The sequence below is a fragment of the Actinia tenebrosa genome, unplaced genomic scaffold (genome assembly GCF_029948245.1).
Source record: "Actinia tenebrosa isolate PJP-AT-01 unplaced genomic scaffold, QUT_ActTen_1.0 PGA_scaffold0__85_contigs__length_37466705, whole genome shotgun sequence".
NCBI lineage: Eukaryota > Metazoa > Cnidaria > Anthozoa > Actiniaria > Actiniidae > Actinia > Actinia tenebrosa.
The window spans coordinates 36643823-36652675 of record NW_028292569.1 but is presented as its reverse complement, the minus strand read 5'-3'; positions in this window follow the sequence as shown (position 1 = coordinate 36652675).

The window sequence follows — 8853 nt, the reverse complement described above, 5'->3', positions numbered from 1 at the left end:
GGTTCCCAAAGCACGCTGGGTCCAAGTTTTCGGGACCCATAAGTCCTTTCGGTCATTGTACCGTTACAGTCTCTAAGCGTGGAGACGGAACGGACGAGCGAGAGACTGTGGAAGAGTCTAGCCCAAACTCCGCTATTGAAAAGCTATTTTTGAAATATCAAAATTTAAAGTATGCGTAATATTTTAATGTTGCTTTCGAATATTAGATGCTACTAATATTTGATGCCATAATAAATGTGGCCCAGCTTCAATGCTACACTCCATATACTAGTATAGGCAGAAACTAATTACGTTATCAAGTGAGGCCAAACACTACTGCATAATCATTTTATTCATCTTCCACGACCACCATCATCATCAGAGGGTAAATTTAAAATATTATAGGCTAGACAGAAACAAACAGAGTTTGGGCACAAGACTCCTTTTCAGTCTTTCGCTTGAAGACTGTGGAAGGGTAAGAATAGTGGAAATCTCTTTGTTGTTTGTATTTTTCTATTAGGGCATAGGCAGTAGAGATGAGGGGCTAGAGCCCAGCTCAGTCCCCACTTTCATAGTTTTGATATCCGGTTGCATTTTGCTTGTTTGATTACTTTTAGGCCCCCTATTTTTCATATTTGATAAAACTCCTTCTTCAGCCATACCACTGCAAGGGATCGTGGGTATTTCATCATCGCTCCAGATTGGGTGTCCGAGAGAAAAGGAATATCACCCCCTAAGCACCGGGGATGATGATGATGATGATGATGATGATGATGATGATGATGAAGATGAAGAGGATGATGAAGATGATGATCATGATGGTGATGATGATGATGACGATGATGATGATGATGATGATGATGGTGGTGGAGTAGTATAGGGGATGGGGGTTCCAGCGCAACGACCACCGGAGGATTACCCGTCTAAAGTACCCCCCTCGACTTGTACCGCGATTACCCGCATCCCGTGTTTATGTAAAATATGTTAGTCTATATATGGAGTGCGAAGATTGTAAGAGAATTTTTAAGAAAGAAGTGGACTTGAAGAAGCATTTAAAGATGAAGACGAAATGTATGAGTAGCTATGATTGTGGATGTGGTAAGAAGTTTGAGACTAAGGTTAAATTGTTTTGGCATTGTCAGGATTGTGAGTATGACTACGACGATCTGAAAAGGGTCTGGAATTAGGTATAAGATATCTCCTATTATATAGATGGAATCCCAAAGCAATTTCGAAACGGTGTCAATACCCGGTAACGGTGAGATTGACGTTAGACAGTTTTGGCGGCAGTCAGAAAGGAAGGTCAAGAGAACGCTTCGAAAAGGCATAGAAGAATTAGGAGCCCTGAAAGCAAGCATAATGGTAGAAGTAAGTTTATCAAAAGATGAGGTAACGACGACAGCAATGTTGCGATCGAAGTCGTTAGTGATATTAGAGTCCACGAATCTGGATAGGTCACTCAGCGAAGCCTTAGAAGCAATAATGGAGTCGCTGTCTAACTACACGAAAGAAGGATCAGGTTGGACAGTGGAGGAGGTAGAAGGTATGGAGGTTAGCATGGCAAGGTACGTGCCAATACGAGGAGGAAGTTACGTGCCCCTGCCGGTGTGGGTAGAAAGGAAGAAGGCAATCGTTAACGTAAAGAATGACGACAACCGCTGCTTTATGTGGGCAATACGATCCGCACTGTATCCAGCAGAGAAGGATCCATGTAGGACAAGTAAGTATCCCACAGACGATTTAGAGTGGGATGGTGTGGAATTTCCCATGCAGTTGATAGACATCCCCATATTTGAGGAAATAAACGATTTAGCAATTAACGTTTACGGAGTCAGAGACCAAACGATAGTACCACTAGTGTTGTCAAAGAGTAAAGGAGAACGAATACACCTTTTCTACCACGGCGGACATTATTCGTGGGTTAAACATATTAGCAGACTATTTTACAGACACACCAAACACAAAGGTAAGAAATACTTCTGCGATTGCTGCTTATTATCCTTTACCAGCGTTAAAGCTCTAAAGGATCACGACGAAATATGTCGCGGAGTCGAAGAAGTGGCGCAACGGATCCAGATGCCTACAGATAAGAACCTATCCTACTCAGACCATCAAAAGCAGATGCAGGTGCCTTACGTGATATATGCAGACTTTGAAGCGTTGATAACTAAGGAAGAGCAGAAAAGTGGTGCCACGGATAAGGTGGGATTACACGAGATCTGCTCCTTTGGTTACATATGGTAAGGCCGACCCTCCTGTAATTTACCGAGGTAAGAACGCAGCTAATGAGTTTCTAGAAGCATTGCGAGAAGAGGAGGAAGAGATAAGAGAACAATTAAGACACCCAAAGAAGATGGTATTTACCAAAGAGAACCAGGAGGCTTTTACCAAGGCAAAGAAATGCCACATTTGTCAACATACGCTTCTCCAGTTTGGAAGACGAGCCAAGAAAGCGTGGGATGAAGATGGAAAGTATTTAGGAGAAGCTCATTTTAAATGCGGGAAGTATGCTAAGAAGGGGGAAAAGCCGGGAAAGCCCTCCACGCATTGCATTCACTGCCACAAAGCATTCGTTGAGGATTTCTATGTGGATAAGGTTAGAGATCACTGTCACATCACGGGTAAATACAGAGGTGCGGCTCATTGGAAATGCAATATAAACTTCAAAGTAAATCCAGAAATGGAAATACCCGTATTCTTTCACAATTTAAGGGGTTACGACAGTCACTTACTTTTACAAGGAACAGACGGCTCCGAAGTAAAGTGCATACCCAACAACAAAGAAAGGTACATGTCCGTAACTGTGGGCAAGCTGAAGTTCTTAGACTCGCAGCAGTTCATGGCGGACTCCTTAGCAAACTTGGTTAAATACAACACGGAGTTCCCCATTTCCAGTCAATACGGCGCGGAAAGGAAAGGAGTCTACCCATACGAATACATGGATTCCTGGGAGCGATTCGAAGAACCCCTACCACCCAAAGAGAGATTCTACAGCACCCTAAACGAGTCCGGTATAAAGGACGAGGAGTACCAGCATGCGTTAGATGTGTGGGAAAAGTACTCCTGTGAGAATATGGGAGAATACCACGACATCTACCTACGTTCAGACGTAGTGCTGCTCGCAGATGTTTTCCAAAGCTTTCGAAAGATGGCAATGGAATACTACGGGTTGGATCCAGCGAACTTCTACACGGCTCCTGGGCTTAGTTGGAGTGCGCTGCTAAAGAAGACAAACGCGCAACTGGATTTCCTAACGGAATACGACATGTACCGCTTTATGGAAGACGGTATCCGCGGCGGTGTTTGCGGACCCAGCAGACGATACGCAAAAGCGAACAATCCCACGGTGGAGTATGACCCGGAGAAGCCAACCACATACATCTTCTACTTAGACGCAAACAACCTCTACGGTTGGGCAATGTCACAGTACTTACCTGTACGCGACTTCGAATGGGACAACATAAAGCCCATAGAGTTTTACCTAAATGTAGGTAAAGAAGACGACAAAGGTTACGTGCTGGAGGTGGACCTGGAATACCCAGAGCACTTGCACGACGCACACAATGAGTTCCCATTAGCACCAGAAGCAATAGAAATACCATTTAAGCAGCTGAGTCCGCTGCAGAGGGAAATGTGTCCCGGATACAAGCCATACAGGAAGCTAACGATGAACCTGATGGACAAGAAGAAGTACGTGGTGCATTACCGCAACCTGCAGTTCTATGTGCGCCACGGCTTACGCGTGAAGAAGATCCACCGCGTTTTGAAGTTCACGCAGGAACCATGGATGCGCTCCTACATTGACTTTAACACGCAAAAGCGTACGCAGGCAAAGAATGACTTCGAAAAGAACCTGTTTAAACTGATGAACAACAGCGTGTTCGGAAAGACAATGGAGAACATCCGCAAGCGCGTAAGCATAAAGATAGCCAGCACCAGAGAGGAAGCAGAAGCATACGTGTCACAGCCTGGATTCGTTAGATACGTAGAAATGTTAAACTTCTACGTGATTCACATGAAGAAAGCGAATTTATTCCTGAATAAACCCGTATACACGGGGTTTACAGTGTTAGACCTATCAAAGCTGCTCATGTATGAGTTTTACTACGACAAGCTAAAACCGAAATACGGTGATAAGTGTCGCCTCTTATACACCGACACCGATTCCTTGATACTAGAGGTGCAGACGGAAGACATTTACGAAGACTGTGTTCCCGACATTGATGAATACGACACCAGCGATTACCCACGCGACCACTTTCTTTACTCCCCTAAAAACAAGAAAGTAATCGGGAAAATGAAGGACGAGATGAAAGGAAAACCCATCGTGGAATACGTGGGTCTGAAACCCAAGATGTACAGCGTGCTAAAGCTGGACGGTGTAGAAAAGAAAGCTAAAGGCGTAAAAAAATACGTGGTTAAGAAGGACATAACCCACGAGTCCTACTTAAAGGTCCTGCGTACGCGTAAGGAACAGCGACATAAGATGAACAGCCTGCGCAGCTACGGTCATCAGATACACAACGTTACGCAGGAGAAGGTGTCACTGTCTGCATTTGACGGTAAGCGATGGATGTGTGATGATGGTATCCATACGATAGCATTCGGACATCACACGATAAGCAGTTCTTCTTTGACGAACCCACGCGTGGGACCATCATGAAGATAATACAAGATGGGCTGACCCTTCTTAGCTATTACGCTTCGGATCTGATAAGTTTCCAAAGACCAATTAGGATCCGTAGCTCTTTTGGATCCTCCTTCTAATTCACCCGGCTCATAGAGATATCGAACCGTGACATCGCCTAATTTCTTTTCCTGGGGGAAGACCGCCCTCGAACTTCTGACGAAGGACTTGTGTTCCACGTATTTCTTTTTTATGGCATCCTTGGGTTTTATCCCCGTAGCCCTGGCCGCCTCGTTGTTCAAAGCCGCGACGACCTGGGGGAGCCTCTGAGTCCATTCCCTGTTGCGTTTGGAGGGATCTTCCAGCTCTTTCCAATACTGGTACCCAAAGAGACGCTCGGCCAGGGTCTTATGGAATCTTTCGACAATGCTCTGACCCCTGTGGTACTCAGCTTCGGCTCTCCTAATCTTAGTGCTGTGGTCTTTCAGGGTCTTAGTAACCACGCCCATGAACTCCGTCCCCGCATCCACTTGCAGCAGCTTAGGCCATTTCAAGACGCGCTTATAAATCCTATCTAGGGCTTCTGCGACTTCTCCAGAATCCTTGCTGGTTATGGGTTCGGCGTCCTTGTATCTGCTTGCGATATCAACTACGGTCAAAGCGTATCTATAGGTCTTCTTTCTCACCTTGTCGTGCGGTAAGAAAAGCAAATCCGCCTGATGAACTTCATTGGGGGTATTTACGGTGAAGCTGGGCCTGGGAATGTACTTAGGCACGGGAAGATAAACCTGCCAGAGGGTTTGTTTTCTTAGCCAGTTCTTAGCCGTTTCTTCTGATACCCTGGCCGCGGTCGCGAGTTTCTTGATGGCCGACGCTCCTTTCCAATAGCCCTCAGGTCCATAGTAAATCCTTTTAAGTTTGTCCTCTACGCGGCCCATTATATGAATTCCAAAACAAGATTGATCTTACGTCCGTTAAAATCCACCGTCTTTCCGTCCACTTTGATGGTGATGTTTATGCTTTCTACCAAATTAGACAAGTCATAGCTTAAAGAAATGGGAGTGTATTCTTCTGAGTCAAATGGATTACCCTTAGGTAGGAATTTGGACATAAGAGAAGACTTTTCTCCATTGTTGTAACTATGGACTAAATCGCAATAGACTTCGTAAGAGGATGCGACTTTCCATTTCACGTCAAGTTGACCATTGATCGTGGTACTAGTAAGACCTAGGAGTTCTACCAATGAACTGTCCTTTAAATTAGCGCTCCCACTATTTTTCTTGAATTTCATTTCATGGGGTAATCCTGTGGTAAGAGTATATCCATGCTTTGCTAGCTCCTTAGCCAGTGTTATGGGGGTGTAATGGGAATCTGGTATTTTTGGTTTGGTGCCGGAAGTTCCGATGACAAAGCCATTAATTAAATTATACCAAGAATTGTACAAAGAACAACTAACCAGCCGGACCCTTTCCGCGCGGATGGGAGGATTCAGATAAGTGGTAAAGTTATTCTTGTTGCTTTCCAAAAAGACGATCATTATATTAGATACGCCAAAGCTACGCCTCCTGCCAGCCCTGCGACTCCTACGAAGACCAACTCACTATCTTTTTGTTTCTTAGAAGGCTGGTAGTAATTCTTAAAGTCAGGCTTCTTTAACGCCACTGTGGGATGCGCTTGCGCATAAAGTTTGAAGGCGTAGTCTGTGTTTTCAAAGTTCTTACCCGCCTGCATTTTGTCTTCGTAGTTCTTGTCCAACCAATCCCTGTAAGCTTGTCTCTTCTTATTCCAAGCCTCCACGTCCCTTTGATATTTCTCCAGCGCTAAGTCGTGTCTTTTCCTTTCGGCGTTAGATTCTGCGTTTTTATCACCGCTAACTAATCTATCCAGATATCTACCGCCATAATTAGCCCCTGTAAATGCTAAAGCTGCAATAACTCCGCCTGCGACTAAGCTAACCATTATATGTTAGGTAGGTACTTTTCCTTTCGTAGGTAATCCTTTAGCATGATAGCCCCGCCAACGGCAGCGGTCATCTTAGCAAAATTAGCGAAGCTCTTGCTTGGGTCTTCAGTAAAGTCTTCTTTGAGCACTTTCTTACCTACCCAACCAATACCCGCAACAATAGAAGTAATAATAGCTGCTTCTTCAACAGTTTTCAATAACGCGGTCGACATTATATTACAAAGCGAGAAGGTTATTCCATTTCAGGGATCTTACTTTTTCTAACAGCCGGCTCCACAGGTGCGTAATGTGCTGGTTCCAATTTTACTTTTGGCTTTGCTGCCCGCCATTGTAAGTAAAGGCTACCTGCTGCTATGATGACTCCTAACGCGCCAATGACGTACCCAGGATTGATAAAGGATTCCTCTTCTCTTTCCTCCACCTTTTCTTCTTTCTTTGCTTTGTTCTTTTTATTCATCTCCGCGAGCTTCTTTCCGGCAGCAACTCTGCCTGGAGATTTAGCCTTGGTAATCTTCTGCTCCTCTTGGGGCTGCTCTACCTTCGACTCTGGTTCACTCATTTATATCTAAGGACTTGAAGGACTTGACAGGTAACTTAAGATGACCTGGGTAAGTACTTGGGAATGACTTAAGGACGACTTGACAATGACTTGGCAATGACTTGACAACGACTTGACTAAGTACTTAAGGATGACTTAACTAGGTACTTGAGGATGACTTGGGTAAGTACTTAAGGAGGACTTGAGGCGACTTGATCAGGTACCTCGGCAAGTGCCGCCTGGAAGACCTTTTCGACTTCTCTGTCCTTCTTGAAGTCCTTCCAAGATGTTCCGAAGGAACCTAGTACCTCCTTCAAGTCGACATGCTGAGCTACGTGAAGTGCCGCAGAGGCGACTGCCATTAACTTACCGCACTTCAAAGACAACCACCCACAGGTTATCTTAAGTTCTTGGGCGATAACGTAGTCCTCGCTTATGTCCTTCCGCAGTTGCTCCACGTCGTCTATGGGCAGCGCAAGTCCAAGCAATTTAGTCGCAAGTCGGATAGCGGAGTCTGCTACGGCGTCCGTGGTCTTACTTGCAAGGGCGGCCTCGTACCTCTTATGGAACTTCTTAACTTCCTCTTCTGACAACTTATTAACTTGCTCATGGGTAAGTTCCTTGCCTATCATTTCTTTACACTTCCCCGAAGACACAAGGATGTTAAGTTGTTCCTTAAGGTTACTTTCGTCTAACTGCGCGGGGACTTCATCTAAGAGCTGCTCAATGTCCATATATGTTAATGGAATACGGAAACCTCAAAGAGAAGATCATCTTGGAATGTTGGTGCGTTTTTAGGTGCCGCATGTATTCATGCAACTGTTCCTTGCTTATCTCGCCGCCGTAGTCGCTTAAGATGGTTTCCAGGTCTGACTTACTTGGAGTATAAAATACTACGAGAGAGCCTATGTTTTCCCTGAAGGGCTTAGAGACACTGGTAAGCTGCTGGGAAAGCAACCAAACGCTGATATTGTCATGCCTGCCACTAAAGGCGAGCTTCACTAATTCGGAGGTGCGCTTTTTTACGTCGTCCCCGCAGGCGATGTCATCCAGTATGAGCAAGGTTTGCGTATCTTTAGGGAATTGTTTGTGCCAAAACTTAAGATGTCCAGATAACTCGTTAGGGTCTAAGATATCTACAAAGAAGTCGTCATCTTTCACTCCTATGCCCGTCCAGGTGCGGTTATTCACGTAGGTGGGGCATAATAGCACGATATAGTCAAAGCGGTATCTAAAGGGTCCTAATAGCTGCTCCACGATGAACTGGGTCTTTCCGCAGCCGGTGGGTCCTACTATCAGAGCGTTACAAGGCATGTGATCTGGGTTCATATATAGATGGAGCCAGTGGAAGCAGTGCAAAAGATCGTTGCTGACGCAAAAGATAAAAGAGATACCATAGAAATGCAAAGGGAGGAGATCGATCGCTTAAAGGAACACGTGCAGGACTTATACGACGAATTGTCGGGCCTGAAGCGCGCGGAAAGGTTTGGTGCGCTGGTAACGATAGCAACGTGGGCTAAGGAGTCCGTCAAGGATTTCATACGATATCCTCCATGAATATATATGGACTGCATTACGTGCGAAGTACCTGCTGACTGCATCATTCCTCCACCGATACCCAAACCGCGTAAGAAATACACCTGCCTCCATTGCAATAAGGTATTCGTCGAAGGATCCTTCGTTGGACATTGGTGTCTTGCGGATCCTAAAGCACAGAGGACCTTAGCTGATGTCCAGAAAGAGGATT